The sequence below is a fragment of the Elaeis guineensis genome, chromosome 4, assembly GCF_000442705.2.
Source record: "Elaeis guineensis isolate ETL-2024a chromosome 4, EG11, whole genome shotgun sequence".
NCBI lineage: Eukaryota > Viridiplantae > Streptophyta > Magnoliopsida > Arecales > Arecaceae > Elaeis > Elaeis guineensis.
Genome location: NC_025996.2, coordinates 140,357,881 through 140,368,775, shown reverse-complemented (window position 1 = coordinate 140,368,775; position 10,895 = coordinate 140,357,881).

Below are 10,895 nucleotides of genomic sequence, written 5' to 3'. Positions count from 1 at the left end.
GTCGTGGGCTGCAAACGAACAAAGATACTAACGACCGGATCCAAGCTTGACTTGGTTAAAAGATTGAAAAAGAGCCAATTGCAAGATCAGCAGAGAAGCTCGGCTTGGGTTGTTAAGGGCTCGGCTTAAACAAGCTCAAACCAGTTGGAGCAAATCATATATGTATCGAGCCAAGCTCAAGCAGCTTGCTGCTTGGCTCGATTCGGCTCATTTGTATCTTACCATCCAAAGCTGATGAGCTAAATGATGATTGGATGGGTGACAAACTATGTTTAATTGATTAAAGATGATAAACCATGTTTTTTGCATATCCAGAGATATCAAGATTTTCAAAAATAATAGCACGACTAAGTAAAATTTTTGATTGCAATTTAGGTTTTGTAATCTCGAAATGGCTGGATGGGCTAGCTTATCAAGTTGGTGTAATTTTTTGTTAGATTAAAAAATCTAGGATTGAATCTCACTTCCAATTTTGAAGGATGAACTCCCTGTTTAAACTTATTGTCTGCTATCCTTCTATCAAATAATAATAATAATAATAATAATAAATATTAATTATTTTAGTTTTGCATGATCCAAAATTATTGAATTCATCGACTATATTGATGAAAATTTAATTCTTAGGACAAGCTTACGATGAATCTCAAATAAAAAAAAAAAAAAAAGAGGGCAATAATGGATGTGTCATCGGTCACTTTATTTCGTTCATTGAAAAAGTAAGTTACACATTCATGCACAAAATCAAAGGGTGATATTAACAATCATTATAAATATACTGAATGCATGTAAGCATCCTCTTCACTTACATATTCTCATTCCATACACATACATAAATGCTTCATTTCAAGAAATTATATCCGGCCGCATCCAGCAGTATTATTGTACATCATGCCAATCATCAAGATAAATACATAATAAATAAATTTTATATCAATAAATAATATGATTGATATGGTGCACAACTATATGCAATATAATTTTTTTTTTTATCTCAATTTAACAAGTGCACACTATATTTTAGTATAAATGAGCTGATTTTGGACCGTCCAATTCCAGAACTGGTTGACCACAAGTTGGAAACAAGCACAATATAAAATGTAGCATTCTTTCAAGTCAATTCTAACCATGTGGTCACATGTTTACCCATACAACAACAAAAAAAAAAAAAAAAAAAAAAAGTGTTCCCATTCAAGGGAAATTGTGTATGAATCCAAGCCAGACTTCAATCTTGGAATCGTCAAAGAGTTGAGGCGCTAAACCAAGGGCTGACGCCTGACAGCTTCCTCCATTGCCGAATTTTTAAAATATCATATAGTTTACTCCTTTTTTGGTAAGCTTGAAGACTTAGAAATTCATTGACTAAACAAGCGAAATATTTCCATTTACCTGGTAATTCCGCATTGGAAATTTTGAAAAGGCTTTGAAACATAAAAATGTTATCAACCGTTGGAACGAGTCTGATGGTCGCCGTTGGGAGGACCAACAAAAGAATATAAAATCCAATTCAACTTACACTCTGCACGTGAGAATGCTATGGGAAGTTTTGACCACTTCCCTGGAATCAACGATAGCAAGATATCTCATGCCCAAGAGGCAAGAGAACAGGGGTTCAATTCAGAACCATGTTAGTTCTTGTTTCAACCCTGATTAACAAAGTTCCAGTTACACGAGCTTTAGCTCGCTCTCCGAAGCCGACGATCCGGTCTCGGCAGCATGGATAGATACGTTAAGAGCCCTTTTGATCCGGAGCTGATTACCGGCCGGACGTAGGTACAAAAACATGTTAAATTTTTAAAGTTCAATCCAAAGTCCAACTAAAAATAAATATAATTTAGGTCCGACTCATCACCAGCCCTCGCGGTATGATGATAATAAATGCGCTTCTACATCTTTGTAAGTGCAGTTCTCTTGCTTTTCTTGTTAAAATAATTAATATATATAATGTGCAATTGAAGGGCATCCGAATAGAGCTAATTTTGATCAATATATATCGTAAAAGATTTAGATTTAAAAATACATAAACCATAATATACTTTTACTTACCGGCTATGATGCTAATATTATTCCCATATTTGCCTTACATAAAATTTAAAAGACTTTCAAAATAAATATTTTTTTTTAATTTCTAGATATTTAATACATCAAATATTATGAACATCATCATTTGAGGGGACTGTCATTTATTTTTATTTAAAAATTATGAATATAATATATGCTTAACATTTTATTAGAAAATCACATTGTTAAATTAGTACCGGACGGCCATGACCCAAGCTAGTCTTGTAGCATTGTGATTTTACATGGGCAGGGCCGGTCCTGATATTTTTTAGACCTAGGGCTAAATGAAAAAAAGGGGCCTTCTCTAATAAAAATTAATATATTTTAAATATTAATTATTATTGAAAAATTAATCCACATACAATAATTTTCTATAGATATATTCGTTAAGCAACGTGTAAAACCTATCATTAACCTATTTAATTATTTTTTTTATTATAATATTGTAGAAAATCAATTTTGCATCCCATTAGAATATTAATGCAGGGCCTAAGGCCTAGAGCAGTCGTCCAATTCGACCTGCCCCTGTGCTGGCCCTGCTTCCCTCCTCTCTGTCAATCTCTTGAAACTGGTTTACTCACATTCCTCGATACCCTATGATGCTTGCCACAAGGGGTCACAAATATGATTCGCAAGGATCATCGAATCTGATCTACTGATTCACATCTTTTATGCATGGCACAACATCTCCATGAGGCACTTATCCCATTCTCTTACCCTCTCACTCCCTGGCAGACGGAAAAAAAAAAAAAAAAAAAAAAAAAAAAAAAAAAAAAAAAAAAAAAAAAAGGAAGGGGCCTGGGGGCCTGGGGCGGTCGCCCGCTTTGACCCGCCCCAGGGCCGGTGGGCTATATGTTTTGAATAGATCATCATCTAATCAACTAAAATATGGAGTTGTTAGCCAGGCTTTAGGAACAAGCATATCGAATGTCCAATAATATATGAACAACCACATTACAGGTCTAAAAAAAATAGATTTTTTTTTTATATGTCTATATTTTCAAATATGATTTATGTTGGCAGGGTCATGCCTATGTGGTGGGACCCGCCAACCACAACAACAATAAAAAAAAAATTAGGGCAGCACGAAAGAAAAAAAAAATGCAAGAGAAGGCATGCGTAAGAGAAAGAAAGAAAAGTGAGGTTTTTAATCTTTCTAGCTCTGATCGGAAGGTGATTTCAAATCTGATCGAGATGAAATTTCAGTATGTTGTTCACAATAGCGAGCTCTACAAACTGAACTATTCGGATCACTGTGAAATCTTCTATTGTGTAATTCATTTATATCTGTTTTTAGTGAGATGTCTCATTTTCATCTTGTATTTCTCAGTAGTATTGATGTATTATACTGAGATGAGTATTATATATTGATTAGAGAGCTTCTAGTGTGCTAGAGAGAAACTTTACTATACCCATTATTTGGTGATAGCGAAAGTTTGATTTGAATTTTGGTCTCGTGATTTTTACCTCCATATTGGAGGATTTTCCACGTAAATCTAGTGTCTTTGTGCTTGGCTTGATTTACATTTTGCTAGATTTGATATTGTTGAGTTATTATCTATTTTAATTAGCATACAAGGGGTAGAATTTATCTTGAACATAATTGTGTTTGTGGCCCTTTCATCCTAATACCTGGTGTTAGAACAGTGGTTAGATAGTTAATGTGGTTTGTGTTAATTAAAATAGAGAATAAATTCAATATAATTAAATTAACTTCATTAGATTATTTCTTGTGGAGGATGATGACGGAGGATTTATTATATTGTTGAGATTTATTTGAATCGATTGAATTACAGAAAAAAATGTTAGATAATATAAATATTGATGAGTAGAAAAAATTGAACAGAAAAATCATGGCTACGATTAGATAGTGGATTGATGTGAGTGTGATCCATGATGTTATGATAGAAACATATGCTTATCAGGTCTAAAAAAATTGGAAGATTTATATCAGCAGAAGAATGCACAGAATAAAGCTTATCTAATCAGAAGATTAGTGAACTTAAAGTATAAGGATGGACAGAATACTTCAAAGCACTTGAATAACTTCTAAAAGATCCTGAATTAATTGGCTATGATGAAGTTGCTTCTTGATAATGCGGTGTAGATATTGATTTTGCTGAGTTCCTTATCAGAAGTTGAGAGATATTGATGGTGATGCTGAGTAATTCCACTACCAATGACAAACTTACTTTGACTATGGTGAAGAATAGTATATTGAATGAAGCAAATTGGCGAAAGAAGCAGGGCTTGATAGATATAAGTTCTGAGGTACTGATTACAGAGTAGAGGAAGAGAAGTAAAAATAGACCCTCCTATAATAAGAAGAATGGTGAATCCCATAACAGAAAGGATAAGAAAAAATCTAAAGGCCGGTTAAAGTCTAAAAAGGTGTCACTTGCTACTACTATAATAAGCTAGGATATTTTTAAAGAGAGTACAGAAAGTAATGATGAGGTTATGATTGCCTGTGATGATGGGTATATTAATCTCACATACTAGGAATCTAGTTGGATAATTAATTCAGTTGCCTCATATCATGTTACATCTTGGAGATACTTTTTCTCGTTTTACTTTAAAGATGATTTCAGACATGTTAGGATGGAAAATGATGCAGTAGCTCAAATTACGGGCATAAAAGATGTTTGCTTAGAGATTAACACTAGATGCAGACTGCTGGTAAAAAATGTGAGGTATGTTTCTAATATCCAGTTATATTTTAATTATGTCTATGTCCTAGACGATGAGGGCTACTCTATTTATTTTGGGGAAGAAAAATAGAAGCTCATCAAAAGTTCCTTGGTTGTAGCAAAAGATAGGAAAGTTGGCTTTTCAGATTACAGGCTAAGGTGTGCAATAGAGAGATAAATATAGTTGAAAAGACCTTCACAGACCTATGGCATCGACGACTTGGCCATTTGAGTGAGAACGGACTTGATGCTTTATCCAGGTACAACTTGCTTCCTTTAAAAGATACGCACTTAGGACCTTGCACTCACTGTTTATATAGTAAGCAATATAAGATTTTATTTTACAAGCTCCCCTCATATAGAAGATCACATATGTTAGATTTAATTCACATTGATATATACTCCATGACCACAAAGATACTTGATGGTGCACTATATTTTGTTATTTTTATTAATAACCATTCTCAAAAATTATGAACTTTTGCTTTGAGATCTAAAGAGCAGATATCGACATCTTTAAAGAATTTCATGTTAGTATTAAAAGAGAAAAGGAAAGAAAACTAAAATGCATCTGAGCAGATATTGGTGGTGAATATCTAGATCCATTTGAGAGATACTGCAGACAGCATAATATTAGACTAGAGAAGACTATCCCTATGATACCTCAGCAGAATAGAGTGGTAGAGAGGATGTATCGTATTATTGTTGAAAGAGTTTGGTGCATGCTTTCTCATTTGAAATTACCTAGCTCCTTTTAGGATGAAGCTATAAGGACTGCACTTAACTTGATTAATCTCTCTCCTTCATTTGCCCTTAATGGTGATGTTCCTGAGAAGGTATGGATAGAAAAATCGATTCCTTATAACAATCTTAAAGTATTTGGATGCAAGATCTTTGTTCATATTTCTAAAGATGAGCGGTCAAAACTGGACAGCAGGTCAAAGGAGTGCATCTTTCTTGAGTATAAATATGAGCAGTTTGAATATAAGCTATAGAATCCGATAGACAAGAAGCTAGTTAGAAGCCAAGATATAGTATTTTTTGAGGATCAGACCATTGAGGACATAAAAAAAAGTAGATAAGCCAAAGTCTACTATAGAGTTATTTGTTGATCCACCTCCTATGTCTCAAGCCAGAGCAGATGTTGATGATGGACTGTGATGAATGATGAGCCTACATATGGTGACAGTGTATCAGATGAGAATGGTGAGCAAGCTTCTACATAGCAAATAGTAGAACAGCAGCTGAGAATATCTACCAGACAATGTCGGTCTTCTCAAAAATATCCTCCACACAAGTATATGATGGTGATTGATGAAGGAGAGCCAAAATACTTTCAAGAGGCTATGTCACATGCACAAAAGAAAAAGTGGTTTGAAGCTATGCAAGAAAAGATGAAATCACGACATGAGAATCATACTTTTGATTTAATATAGCTATCCTAGAGGAAGAGAGTACTCAAGAATAAGTAAGTATTTTGATTCCAGATAGAAGAACACAGCTCACAACTGAGGTACAAGACGAGTCTAGTTGTGAAGGGCTTCAGTCAGAAGAAGGGCATTGATTTTGAGGGGATTTTTTCATCTGTGATCAAGATATCTTCAAATCGAGTTATTTTTAATTTGGCAGCCAGTCTGAATTTGAAAATTAAGCAGTTTGATGTGAAGACAACATTTCTTCATGATAATTTTGAAGAAAAAAATTATATGGAGCAGCTAGAGGGGTTTCTAGCTAAAGGTAAAGAAAACCTGGTATGCAAGCTGAAGAAGAGCTTATATGGTTTGAAACAAGCTCATCGATAGTGGTACAAGAAATTTGATTTCTTCATGATAGATCATTGGTACAACGGAACCACTTCTGATCATTATATATTTATGAAGAAGTTCAGTGGTAATGATTTCATTGTTCTTCTATTATGTGTTGATGACATACTGATTGTTGGTCATGATGCTAAGAGGATTTAGAGCTTGAAGGTTGAATTAAGTGCTTTGCTATGAAAGACTTGGGATCAATGAAGTAGATACTTGTTATAAGGATTGCTTGTGACAGAAAGAATGAGAGACTGTGGCTGTCTCAAGAGGGATATATAGAGAAAGTGTTAGAGAGATTCCAGATGAGCAACTCCAAACCAGTTAGCTCTATACTTATAAGCTACTTCAAATTGAGCTCCAAATAGTATCCTACTAGTAAGAAAGAGAAGGGGGAGATGTAGAAGATCTCTTTGCATCCATAGTTGGTAGTTTGATGTATGCTTTGGTGTGTACTAGGTTGGATATTGCTTATACTATTGGGATTGTCAGGCGATTTCTCTCTAATATTGAGAAGAAAAATTGGACTGTAGTAAAATGGATTCTCAAGTACCTCAGAGGCACTTCTAAAGTATATCTATATTTTGGTATTAATAAATCTATATTGGATGGATATACAGATGCAGACATGATAGATGATGTTAATTCTAGGAAGTCTATATCAGGATACTTGATGATTTTTTCAGGAAGAGCTATCTCATAGTAGTCTAGATTGCAGAAATGTATTGTCTTGCCAACTAAAGAGACAGAGTATATTACTGTGATAGAAGCTCGCAAGAAATTATTGTGGATGAAGAAGTTTCTTTAGAAATTTGGTCTGAGGTAAGAGAAATTTATCCTGTATTGTGATAGTCAGAGTGTAATTCATCTCAGCAAGAATCTAACTTTTCATTTGAGGCCGAAGCACATTGATGTGAGATATCATTAGATACGGGATGCTTTAGAGATGAAGTTGTTATAGTTTAAGAAAATTCACATAGGTGACAATACTTCAGATATGATAACTAAGACATTACCCATATAGAAGCTTACAAGTTCCAGAGCTAGTGCTGGTTTGCTAGTTCTTCCCATATAGACGTGTGAGGGAGATTTATTGAAGATATCATACCTATGAGGTGGGACCCACCAACCACAATAACAATAAAAATTAGGATAGTGTGAAAGAAAAAAATACGAGAGATAGAAAGAGGGCGTGTAGCATGCGCGGGAGAGAAAGAAAAGTGAGATTTTCAATCTTTTCATCTCCAATCGGAAGATAATTTCAAGCCTGATCGAGATAAAATTTTAGTATGTTATTCACGACAGCAAGCTCTACAAACTAAATATTCGGATCGCTATGAAATCTCCTATTATGTAACTCGCTTATACCTATTTTTGGTAAGATTTGTCTTGTTTTCTCTTTGTATTCCTTAATAGTATTGATATATTATACTGAGATGAGTATTGTATATTAATTAGAGAGTCTCTAATATGCTAGACAGAAATTTTGCTATACCCATTATTTGGTGATAGTGGAAGTTTAATTTGGACTTCGGTTTCATGATTTTTACCTCCACATTGAAGGATCTTCTACGTAAATTTGGTGTCTTTGTACTTGGGTTGATCTATATTTTGTTGGATTTGATATTATTGAGTTATTACCTATTTTAATTAGTAGACAGGGGATAAAATTTATCCTAGACATAATTGTATTTATGACCCTTTCACCCCAATAATTTATTACATATTTACCCTTTAAAATTAATATTTATATATATAATCCTTTCAAATCATTCTAGTTTTATAAGAATACTTTCCCATTAGTTTTTTAGCTGATAGTGTTGCTAAATAATAATTTTAAGTATCAAATAATTTTATTATCCTTTTATAATAACATCTTTAAAAAATTTATTCAAGAATACAACTCTTTATAAGATAAACTGAATATATCAATTTTTTCAAGAATATTATTGCAAAGGATAATAATGCCATCTTATATTTATATTAATTATTTATTTATGCTATCAATAAAAAAAATCTAACAATTGGTATAATGTTGTAAAAATAGGATAATTCGAATCATAGATGTATGTCTGTATGCATATATAAATAATAATTTGAGAGGAATTCTTTTGGCAGAGGGCATATGTAAACAATGATTTGGGAGGAATTCTTCTGGCAGAGTCTTTGAACCAGTCTGATGCTTCTATCCATAAGGCTAAATTGCTTGGTGTTCATAAAGGAATATCAAACGATGTTTGTTTACATTCTATAAATTGAAGGAGACTCACTAGTGTCATATATAGAGGTGCAAATAGGTCGGATTGGATTAGGTCCTGAGTAACCCCAATCCGACCCAGTTCTTTGATTGGATCTAAATATTGGATCTAAATCTAGTCCAATTAGATCTAATAGAAAATCATATCGGGTCAGATTAGATCAGATCCATGCTCAAATTTTTTGATCTAACAGATTTTCTGGTTGGATTGGATCTATGTACAACTCGGCTCTAATCCATGAAATACAAGTTTGGTTTAGGTTTAGATCGGATTTGAATCAATATAGAGTTATCTTAATAGTGGCAGTGATTTTTTAGCTCAGTATGAGTTTCAATTATTTATTTTTCATGAGAATTTTAGTTCAGTACTTAGATTGAGATTTTGGCATAAGAATAAATTTAGGAACAGAAGATATGATTCTCTTCATCGATTAGCATCATAGGATCACTAAATTAGATGATTGCTAGCTTCATTAATATCTGCCTTTTCAAGAAAAGAAAGTGTGAGGCCAACTTTGTGGCAACAATCTAGGGATCAAGGGTAATGAATCTTGTATATTACAAAATACGAGTGGAGACTCAAGATTTAGTTGAAAGTGGTGATGACTCATAGTGGTATAAATAAAAAGAGTTGAAGTGGATTGAATAAATTTCTTGAAGTTTGGATGGCATGACCATGAAATGCGACATGTTAGAACCTAGTTGCCTTACTGAGTTAGGTTGGGATGGCTAAGTACAAGTATTTTAAAAAAATAATTACTTCAAGCAATCATGATGGCTATCTTGGAGTGGTAGTTATGGGCATATAAATTAATAAATACAAATGAAAATAAACAAGAGATGTTATAAATCCATTATGTGCAGTTGGTCATTGTGTTGGTAATTATACTTTTCGATTACTTATTTTTTTATCTAAATTTTTTAAAAAAATATCTTACTCTAATGGTTCGAGGTCAAATATTATATATTAAAACTACATTTATAGTTTTAGGATAATACTTGATATGCTAGTATACATAGGCTACTAGTCATGCTATTGTTTCATCTATAGTACTTATAATTCAATAGTAAAATATAAAATTGTAAGAGCTCCAAAAAGACTTAAGCTAAGTTAGGAGATGCCATAGTTCAGGTGAGTGTTCGAATCTAATATTGGGTTTGGATCGGGTCGGATCCGATCAAGTCATTTATCTTAAGATCTAAATCAATCCAAAAATTTTCATGGATTGGGTCTGGTTGAGTTAGAATTTAGTAAATCTAGATCCGATTCGAAAAATAAAATAGATTTATTTTAGAATCTGATCTGACTCTATGAATCGTTTAAAATGATTTGGATCAGATTTATGTGGGTCAGGTCGGATCGAGTTATGGGTCAATCTGACCCATTTGCACCCTTAGTCATATATGTAAGAGACTAGGGGTGTTATAATTCTTATCCACTACCAAAAAATAAAAGAACATGCATAAAATTCTTGCCATCCATCTCTTTAATCATGATTCTATTGTATCAAAATTGATTCAACACCTTCGATCCAAGATCACGAGTTAGGATCGTGGCAACTACTACATACAGTATTATAAATAATCAATAAATTAATATTCAAATTTAATTCAAATAATTTAATCAAATATTTTATAAAATAATATACTAAAGTCTTGTAGTAAATTTTGATAAATCCTAGTATAAAATAAAGATATCAAATTTTACTTTTAATCACTCTTCCATAATGGATTTTTAAGTCAAATTAATCTTTTGAATCTATAAAAATAATAAAAATATACAATAATGAGTTAAACAATCTAGAAAGTAATGAATACCTATGCTAGATAGAATCAATAATAATCATATACTAAAAATAAGCATGTAGGGTATATCAATTCAAAATCCAATTCAAAATATTATATCCAAATAGGATCTATGCGAATTCAGTCTTTTCAAAATTCAAATTGCATTCATAGATCAATTTTTTTTAAAACAATACGTTAATCTCAATAGCCATCAGCTCAATTAAAGTGCCACCGCATAAGTCCCAAAATAGGATATCAAATTACCAGCATTTGATATCCCATTGGTAGAGTAGT